Raw genomic sequence first — 11,771 nt, forward strand, 5'->3', positions numbered from 1 at the left:
CGTTTCGGGGTTTCACCCCCGTCCTCAGACTTACAAACCCAGAAACATCACTAAGTAAAATTATTTTGAAGTTCAAACGGAGAGTGCCTGCTTCTTTTTGGAATTGTGTACTACTTTGCTGTGCACCCGGATCATAATTGCGAGTGCTTTTACCTCTGGATTTTGTTATATATATATATATATATATATAATTTTCATTTATAATATTCATATACCCTGACAGTATTGTACATAGACACAGGGATAAAACCCTCTCACATACTGTAGCATTGCCTGTTTATTAGTATTGTACATAGACACAGGGATAAAACACTGTCACATACTGTAGCATTGTCTGTTTATTAGTATTGTACATAGACACAGGGATAAAATACTGTCACATACTGTAGCATTGTCTGTTTATTAGTATTGTACATAGACACAGGGATAAAACCCTCTCACATACTGTAGCATTGTCTGTTTATTAGTATTGTACATAGACACAGGGATAACACACTGTCAAATACTGTAGCATTGTCTGTGTATTAGTATTGTACATAGAAAACCCTGTCACATACTGTAGCATTGTCTGTTTATTAGTATTGTACATAGACACAGGGATAAAACCCTCTCACATACTGTAGCATTGTCTGTTTATTAGTATTGTACATAGACACAGGGATAAAACACTGTCACATACTGTAGCATTGTCTGTTTATTAGTATTGTACATAGAAAACCCTGTCACATACTGTAGCATTGTCTGTTTATTAGTATTGTACATAGACACAGGGATAAAACCCTGTCACATACTGTAGCATTGTCTGTTTATTAGTATTGTACATAGACACAGGAATAAAACCCTCTCACATACTGTAGCATTGTCTGTTTATTAGTATTGTACATAGACACAGGGATAAAACCCTCTCACATACTGTAGCATTGTCTGTTTAATAGTATTCTATATAGACACAGGGATAAAACACTCACATACTGTAGCATTGTCTGTTTATTAGTATTCTACATAGACACAGGGACAAAATACTGTCACATACTGTAGCATTGTCTGTTTATTGGTATTGACATAGACACAGGGATAAAACACTGTCACATACTGTAGCATTGTCTGTTTATTAGTATTGTACATAGACACATGAATAAAACCCTGTCACATACTGTAGCATTGTCTGTTTATTAGTATTGTACATAGACACAGGGATAAAACCCTCTCACATACTGTAGCATTGTCTGTTTATTAGTATTGTACATAGACACAGGGATAAAACACTGCCACATACTGTAGCATTGTCTGTTTATTAGTATTGTACATAGACACAGGGATAAAACCCTCTCACATACTGTAGCATTGTCTGTTTATTAGTATTGTACATAGACACAGGGATAAAACCCTCTCACATACTGTAGCATTGTCTGTTTATTAGTATTGTACATAGACACAGGGATAAAATACTGTCACATACTGTAGCATTGTCTGTTTATTAGTATTGTACATAGACACAGGGATAAAACCCTCTCACATACTGTAGCATTGTCTGTTTATTAGTATTGTACATAGACACAGGGATAAAACCCTCTCACATACTGTAGCATTGTCTGTTTATTAGTATTGTACATAGACACAGGGATAAAATACTGTCACATACTGTAGCATTGTCTGTTTATTAGTATTGTACATAGACACAGGGATAAAACCCTGTCACATACTGTAGCATTGTCTGTTTATAAGTATTGTACATAGACACAGGGATAAAACATTGTCACATACTGTAGCATTGTCTGTTTATTAGTATTGTACATAGACACAGGGATAAAACACTGTCACATACTATAGCATTGTCTGTTTATTAGTATTGTACATAGACACAGGGATAAAACACTGTCACATACTGTAGCATTGTCTGTTTATTAGTATTGTACATAGACACAGGGATAAAACCCTCTCACATACTGTACCATTGTCTGTTTATTAGTATTGTACATAGACACAGGGATAAAACACTGTCACATACTGTAGCATTGTCTGTTTATTAGTATTGTACATAGACACAGGGATAAAACACTGTCACATACTGTAGCATTGTCTGTTTATTAGTATTGTACATAGACACAGGGATAAAACACTGTCACATACTGTAGCATTGTCTGTTTATTAGTATTGTACATAGACACAGGGATAAAACACTGTCACATACTGTAGCATTGTCTGTTTATTAGTATTGTACATAGACACAGGGATAAAACACTGTCACATACTATAGCATTGTCTGTTTATTAGTATTGTACATAGACACAGGGATAAAACCCTGTCACATACTGTAGCATTGTCTGTTTATTAGTATTGTACATAGACACAGGGATAAAACACTGTCACATACTGTAGCATTGTCTGTTTATTAGTATTGTACATAGACACAGGGATAAAACACTGTCACATACTGTAGCATTGTCTGTTTATTAGTATTGTACATAGACACAGGGATAAAACACTGTCACATACTGTAGCATTGTCTGTTTATTAGTATTGTACATAGACACAGGGATAAAACACTGTCACATACTGTAGCATTGTCTGTTTATTAGTATTGTACATAGACACAGGGATAAAACACTGTCACATACTATAGCATTGTCTGTTTATTAGTATTGTACATAGACACAGGGATAAAACCCTGTCACATACTGTAGCATTGTCTGTTTATTAGTATTGTACATAGACACAGGGATAAAACACTGTCACATACTGTAGCATTGTCTGTTTATTAGTATTGTACATAGACACAGGGATAAAACACTGTCACATACTATAGCATTGTCTGTTTATTAGTATTGTACATAGACACAGGGATAAAACACTGTCACATACTGTAGCATTGTCTGTTTATTAGTATTGTACATAGACACAGGGATAAAACACTGTCACATACTGTAGCATTGTCTGTTTATTAGTATTGTACATAGACACAGGGATAAAACACTGTCACATACTGTAGCATTGTACATAGACACAGGGATAAAACACTGTCACATACTGTAGCATTGTCTGTTTATTAGTATTGTACATAGACAAAGGGATAAAACCCTCTCACATACTGTAGCATTGTCTGTTTATTAGTATTGTACATAGACAAAGGGATAAAACCCTCTCACATACTGTAGCATTGTCTGTTTATTAGTATTGTACATAGACACAGGGATAAAACCCTGTCACATACTGTAGCATTGTCTGTTTATTGGTATTGTACATAGACACAGGGATAAAACCCTCTCACATACTGTAGCATTGTCTGTTTATTAGTATTGTACATAAACACAGGGATAAAACCCTCTCACATACTGTAGCATTGTCTGTTTATTAGTATTGTACATAGACACAGGGATAAAATACTGTCACATACTGTAGCATTGTCTGTTTATTAGTATTGTACATAGACACAGGGATAAAACCCTGTCACATACTGTAGCATTGTCTGTTTATTAGTATTGTACATAGACACAGGGATAAAACCCTCTCTCATACTGTAGCATTGTCTGTTTATTAGTATTGTACATAGACACAGGGATAAAACACTGTCACATACTGTAGCATTGTCTGTTTATTAGTATTGTACATAGACACAGGGATAAAATACTGTCACATACTGTAGCATTGTCTGTTTATTAGTATTGTACATAGACACAGGGATAAAACCCTGTCACATACTGTAGCATTGTCTGTTTATTAGTATTGTACATAGACACAGGGATAAAACCCTCTCTCATACTGTAGCATTGTCTGTTTATTAGTATTGTACATAGACACAGGGATAAAACACTGTCACATACTGTAGCATTGTTGTAACGGTACCAACCGGATACCAAGGGTTAACACCAGGGAACAATGTCCTGCATAGGGAATCAGCAGTTCACAACCCAGCCAGTTTTCAGGTTTTAAACAGAATAACACTTTATTTGAAGGCAGCATACAGATTTATACAGGTTTTTGACCCCCCCCCCCCCCCAGATGGGGGTGGAAAGAATGTTGTACATTAGATAAAAGGGAGAAGCGCCCTTGACATGATACAATAGGATTATATTACTTAAACACTTCAACCACAGGACACTCTTGACTCTCCTTATCACTTAGGCGTTTCTCTCTGGGGGTGATCAAACAATAGAATGCTAAGCATTAATTAGATTGTAGCTGGAGCCAGCCACTTGTGGTTAGAAAATAAAGTTAACACTTTCAGTCCTGACCGAAGGGTCTGTCACAGACAACCTTTCTTACGTTATAGTCCAGAAGTGGCTAGGTTTGCCACAATGCTCCCCCAGAACCAAGCCGGCATACACAGTCTGATCCCAACGGATCGGCTTGGGGATGTCCGGGGCAACAACTTTCGGCTCAAGTAAGCTACGGGGTGTTCTCCGCCATCTGCTCCAACTTGGCTCAGTACTGCCCCCACCCCAAACATGGAAGCGTCTCTTCCCGGAGGGACTGGGCTTGGGTAGTCACAGGGTTAACATTAGCGGGATCCATGGGAGCATAGGCAGAAACAAGGGGGGCCAAGTCATTTCCAAGGAGAACATCAGCAGGTAAGTCCTTCTTGACCCCCACATTCACAAGTCTAGCGCCCACTCCCCAATCCAAATGTACCCTGGCAACAGGTAGGCGGAACACAGTGCCCCCTGCTACCCTCACAGCCACAGTGTCTCCAGTGTGCTGTTTCTCAGGCACCAAGTTCTCTTGAAGCAAGGTCATGGTAGCACCAGTATCCCGTAGACAACTGACCTCCTTCCCATTCACTTTAACCCATTGCCGGTTATTCCGGTGGGCAGCTTGCACGGGGTCTGCTTCATGTAGGCTGCCCCAGCATTCTGGCGCCTCTACGTAGGTTTATGTGGGATTCCGCCAGCGGGTCTTCTCCAGGACTGTGCTTGATTCGCTGCATTTAGGGGACACTCTGGTCTTTTGTGCCCTAGTTGCTTACATCCAAAGCACCGAATAGGTTGTGAGTAGCCCCGCGAATTGAACCGGGCTCTCTGAGGGTAGTTCGTGGCCGGAGGCCGTGTGGTATAGCGGTGCGCCGGGGGTTGGTAACTGGCAGCTGCTGGGGTGACTGGGGGTCTGTACTCCACTCTAGCAGTGGGCAATCGGTATACTGCTCCCCCTGCCCCTCGTACTGCCACGGATCCGCCAGTGGGTGCTGTATCCGGCACCAAATGGGGAGCTATCAGGGTTAAAGTAGCTCCCGAATCCCGAAGTCCCTGGACCGACATCACCTCATGCAGAATTCCCAGGGGTTCCTCGGCTTGGGTGCTCAACACCTCATGAGCGGCTGGCTCCGTTTGGTAATGGTGAGCAGCCGCCCTTGGGGCCAGGTTCTGTCTGACCTGGTTCCAAGCTTGTCTGCTCCGATTTTGGGTGCACTCACGTGCCATATGTCCCCACTGCTTGCAGGTGTGGCATTGTATATTAGCCCGTCTGTTGTTAGGCTGTAGTCCATGGTGCCTCCTGGCATCAAAATGCTGGTCTGCTAATCTGGCTGCTTCGGTTAAGGTGAGGGGTTTTCGATCTCTCACCCATTCTTGGGCTTCTGGGGACAAGCCGTTAAAGAATTGCTCCAACAGCATCAGTTGTCGCAATTCTTCCATGGTGGTAGCTTGGCTGGCCTGTATCCACCCCTGAGATGCTTGATCCAGCTTGTGGGCCCACTCTGCATGGGAATCTCTTTCTGGCTTGCGCAGGCCTCTAAACTTGCGCCGGTATGCCTCTGAGGTAATGGCATATCTTTCCAAGATCGCTCTCTTCACTTTAGCGTAATCCTTGCTGTCCTCCCTGGGTACAGCGCGATACGCTTCCGCTGCCCTACCGGCTAGCTTGCCTGCTAGCACCGGCACCCATACGGACTGCTCCAAATCATGTAACTCGCACAGTCTCTCAAAATCCTGTAAATACCCATCAATCTCATCCTTCTCCTCACAAAACATTTTAAATGCATGGTATGGGATTTTGGGTCTTACTGGGTTGCTGAGTGCGTCCAAAATGGATTCTGCTCGGGAGGATGCATTCCGCGGACTGTGTGCCATCACGTACTCCTGCACATCTGCCATTACCACGGATAGCATATCCCGTGGTACAGGTTGGGGTAAAAATTCCATCCTGGTCCTCATTTCCCTCTGGTATAGGGTCTCCTCCATGGCTGCTGGAGGCGTAGCGCTGCGAGCTCTGTCTCCCTCCATCAGCTCAGCAATTAATATAGCCTTGGGTTTGCTGCTGCCTATCTTTCCCCTGGCTTCTAGCAGTTCCTTTTACGTTTGTCTCTTTAGCTTAGAATAATCCATCTCCATTCACTTCGGTCCCTGGTACTCCTTCCATCTTAGTCAGTATTGTAGTAATCCCCCTCTTCCTGAGGTTACTGGCTTGTGTAGTTGCTCTTCTGGGCGATAAGGTTCATCCCACCGCTGCCACCAATTGTAACGGTACCAACCGGATACCAAGGGTTAACACCAGGGAACAATGTCCTGCATAGGGAATCAGCAGTTCACAACCCAGCCAGTTTTCAGGTTTTAAACAGAATAACACTTTATTTGAAGGCAGCATACAGATTTATACAGGTTTTTGACCCCCCCCCCCAGATGGGGGTGGAAAGAATGTTGTACATTAGATAAAAGGGAGAAGCGCCCTTGACATGATACAATAGGATTATATTACTTAAACACTTCAACCACAGGACACTCTTGACTCTCCTTATCACTTTCTCTCTGGGGGTGATCAAACAATAGAATGCTAAGCATTAATTAGATTGTAGCTGGAGCCAGCCACTTGTGGTTAGAAAATAAAGTTAACACTTTCAGTCCTGACCGAAGGGTCTGTCACAGACAACCTTTCTTACGTTATAGTCCAGAAGTGGCTAGGTTTGCCACAATTGTCTGTGTATTAGTATTGTACATAGACACAGGGATAAAACCCTGTCACATACTGTAGCATTGTCTGTTTATTAGTATTGGACATAGACACAGGGATAACACCCTCTCACATACTGTAGCATTGTCTGTTTATTAGTATTGTACATAGACACAGGGATAAAATACTGTCACATACTGTAGCATTGTCTGTTTATTAGTATTGTACATAGACACAGGGATAAAACACTGTCACATACTGTAGCATTGTCTGTTTATTAGTATTGTACATAGACACAGGGATATAACACTGTCACATATTGTAGCATTGTCTGTTTATTAGTATTGTACATAGACACAGGGATAAAATACTGTCACATACTGTAGCATTGTCTGTTTATTAGTATTGTACATAGACACAGGGATAAAACACTGTCACATACTGTAGCATTGTCTGTTTATTAGTATTGTACATAGACACAGGGATAAAACACTGTCACATACTGTAGCATTGTCTGTTTATTAGTATTGTACATAGACACAGGGATAAAACACTGTCACATACTGTAGCATTGTCTGTTTATTAGTATTGTACATAGACACAGGGATAAAACACTGTCACATACTGTAGCATTGTCTGTTTATTAGTATTGTACATAGACACGGGGATAAAACACTGTCACATACTGTAGCATTGTCTGTTTATTAGTATTGTACATAGACACAGGGATAAAACACTGTCACATACTGTAGCATTGTCTGTTTATTAGTATTGTACATAGACACAGGGATAAAACACTGTCACATACTGTAGCATTGTCTTTTTATTAGTATTGTACATAGACACAGGGATAACACACTGTCACATACTGTAGCATTGTCTGTTTATTAGTATTGTACATAGACACAGGGATAAAACCTTCTCACATACTGTAGCATTGTCTGTTTATTAGTATTGTACATAGACACAGGGATAAAACCCTCTCACATACTGTAGCATTGTCTGTTTATTAGTATTGTACATAGACACAGGGATAAAACACAGTCACATACTGTAGCATTGTCTGTTTATTAGTATTGTACATAGACACAGGGATAAAACACTGTCACATACTGTAGCATTGTCTGTTTATTACTATTGTACATAGACACAGGGTTAAAACCCTCTCACATACTGTAGCATTGTCTGTTTATTAGTATTATACATAGACACAGGGATAAAACACTGTCACATACTGTAGCATTGTCTGTTTATTAATATTGTACATAGACACAGGGATAAAACACTGTCACATACTGTAGCATTGTCTGTTTATTAGTATTGTACATAGACACAGGGATAAAACACTGTCACATACTGTAGCATTGTACATAGACACAGGGATAAAACACTGTCACATACTGTAGCATTGTCTGTTTATTAGTATTGTACATAGACACAGGGATAAAACACTGTCACATACTGTAGCATTGTCTGTTTATTGGTATTGTACATAGACACAGGGATAAAACCCTCTCACATACTGTAGCATTGTCTGTTTATTAGTATTGTACATAGACACAGGGATAAAACCCTCTCACATACTGTAGCATTGTCTGTTTATTAGTATTGTACATAGACACAGGGATAAAACACTGTCACATACTGTAGCATTGTCTGTTTATTAGTATTGTACATAGACACAGGGATAAAACCCAGTCACATACTGTAGCATTGTCTGTTTATTAGTATTGTACATAGACACAGGGATAAAACCCTCTCACATACTGTAGCATTGTCTGTTTATTAGTATTGTACATAGACACAGGGATAAAACCCTGTCACATACTGTAGCATTGTCTGTTTATTAGTATTGTACATAGACACAGGGATAAAACCCTCTCACATACTGTAGCATTGTCTGTTTATTAGTATTGTACATAGACACAGGGATAAAACACTGTCACATACTGTAGCATTGTCTGTTTATTAGTATTGTACATAGACACAGGGATAAAACACTGTGACATACTGTAGCATTGTCTGTTTATTAGTATTGTTCATAGACACAGGGATAAAACACTGTCACATACTGTAGCATTGTCTGTTTATTAGTATTGTACATAGACACAGGGATAAAACACTGTCACATACTGTAGCATTGTACATAGACACAGGGATAAAACACTGTGACATACTGTAGCATTGTCTGTTTATTAGTATTGTACATAGACACAGGGATAAAACACTGTCACATACTGTAGCATTGTCTGTTTATTAGTATTGTACATAGACACAGGGATAAAACCCTCTCACATACTGTAGCATTGTCTGTTTAATAGTATTCTATATAGACACAGGGATAAAACACTGTGACATACTGTAGCATTGTCTGTTTATTAGTATTGTACATAGACACAGGGATAAAACACTGTCACATACTGTAGCATTGTCTGTTTATTGGTATTGTACATAGACACAGGGATAAAACCCTCTCACATACTGTAGCATTGTCTGTTTATTAGTATTGTACATAGACACAGGGATAAAACCCTCTCACATACTGTAGCATTGTCTGTTTATTAGTATTGTACATAGACACAGGGATAAAACACTGTCACATACTGTAGCATTGTCTGTTTATTAGTATTGTACATAGACACAGGGATAAAACACTGTCACATACTGTAGCATTGTCTTTTTATTAGTATTGTACATAGACACAGGGATAACACACTGTCACATACTGTAGCATTGTCTGTTTATTAGTATTGTACATAGACACAGGGATAAAACCCTCTCACATACTGTAGCATTGTCTGTTTATTAGTATTGTACATAGACACAGGGATAAAACCCTCTCACATACTGTAGCATTGTCTGTTTATTAGTATTGTACATAGACACAGGGATAAAACACAGTCACATACTGTAGCATTGTCTGTTTATTAGTATTGTACATAGACACAGGGATAAAACACTCTCACATACTGTAGCATTGTCTGTTTATTAGTATTGTACATAGACACAGGGATAAAACACTGTCACATACTGTAGCATTGTCTGTTTATTAGTATTGTACATAGACACAGGGATAAAACCCTGCCACATACTGTAGCATTGTCTGTTTATTAATATTGTACATAGACACAGGGATAAAACACTGTCACATACTGTAGCATTGTCTGTTTATTAGTATTGTACATAGACACAGGGATAAAACACTGTCACATACTGTAGCATTGTCTGTTTATTAGTATTGTACATAGACACAGGGATAAAACACTGTCACATACTGTAGCATTGTCTGTTTATTAGTATTGTACATAGACACAGGGATAAAACCCTGTCACATACTGTAGCATTGTCTGTTTATTAGTATTGTACATAGACACAGGGATAAAACACTGTCACATACTGTAGCATTGTCTGTTTATTAGTATTGTACATAGACACAGGGATAAAACCCTCTCACATACTGTAGCATTGTCTGTTTATTAGTATTGTACATAGACACAGGGATAAAACACTGTCACATACTGTAGCATTGTCTGTTTATTAGTATTGTACATAGACACAGGGATAAAACCCTGTCACATACTGTAGCATTGTCTGTTTATTAGTATTGTACATAGACACAGGGATAAAACCCTGTCACATACTGTAGCATTGTCTGTTTATTAGTATTGTACATAGACACAGGGATAAAACACTGTCACATACTGTAGCATTGTCTGTTTATTAGTATTGTACATAGACACAGGGATAAAACACTGTCACATACTGTAGCATTGTCTGTTTATTAGTATTGTACATAGACACAGGGATAAAACACTGTCACATACTGTAGCATTGTCTGTTTATTAGTATTGTACATAGACACAGGGATAAAACACTGTCACATACTGTAGCATTGTCTGTTTATTAGTATTGTACATAGACACAGGGATAAAACCCTGTCACATACTGTAGCATTGTCTGTTTATTAGTATTGTACATAGACACAGGGATAAAACCCTCTCACATACTGTAGCATTGTCTGTTTATTAGTATTGTACATAGACACAGGGATAAAACACTGTCACATACTGTAGCATTGTCTGTTTATTAGTATTGTACATAGACACAGGGATAAAACACTGTCACATACTGTAGCATTGTCTGTTTATTAGTATTGTACATAGACACAGGGATAAAACCCTCTCACATACTGTAGCATTGTCTGTTTATTAGTATTGTACATAGACACAGGGATAAAACCCTGTCACATACTGTAGCATTGTCTGTTTATTAGTATTGTACATAGACACAGGGATAAAACACTGTCACATACTGTAGCATTGTCTGTTTATTAGTATTGTACATAGACACAGGGATAAAACCCTCTCACATACTGTAGCATTGTCTGTTTATTAGTATTGTACATAGACACAGGGATAAAACACTGTCACATACTGTAGCATTGTCTGTTTATTAGTATTGTACATAGACACAGGGATAAAACACTGTCACATACTGTAGCATTGTCTGTTTATTAGTATTGTACATAGACACAGGGATAAAACACTGTCCACATACTGTAGCATTGTCTGTTTATTAGTATTGTACATAGACACAGGGATAAAACACTGTCACATACTGTAGCATTGTCTGTTTATTAGTATTGTACATAGACACAGGGATAAAACACTGTCACATACTGTAGCATTGTCTGTTTATTAGTATTGTACATAGACACAGGGATAAAACCCTCTCACATACTGTAGCATTGTCTGTTTATTAGTATTGTACATAGACACAGGGATAAAACACTCTCACATACTGTAGCATTGTCTGTTTATTAGTATTGTACATAGACACAGGGATAAAACACTGTCACATACTGTAGCATTGTCTGTTTATTAGTATTGTAC

The sequence above is a fragment of the Bombina bombina genome, chromosome 12 (genome assembly GCF_027579735.1).
Source record: "Bombina bombina isolate aBomBom1 chromosome 12, aBomBom1.pri, whole genome shotgun sequence".
In the NCBI taxonomy this organism is placed as follows: Eukaryota; Metazoa; Chordata; class Amphibia; order Anura; family Bombinatoridae; genus Bombina; species Bombina bombina.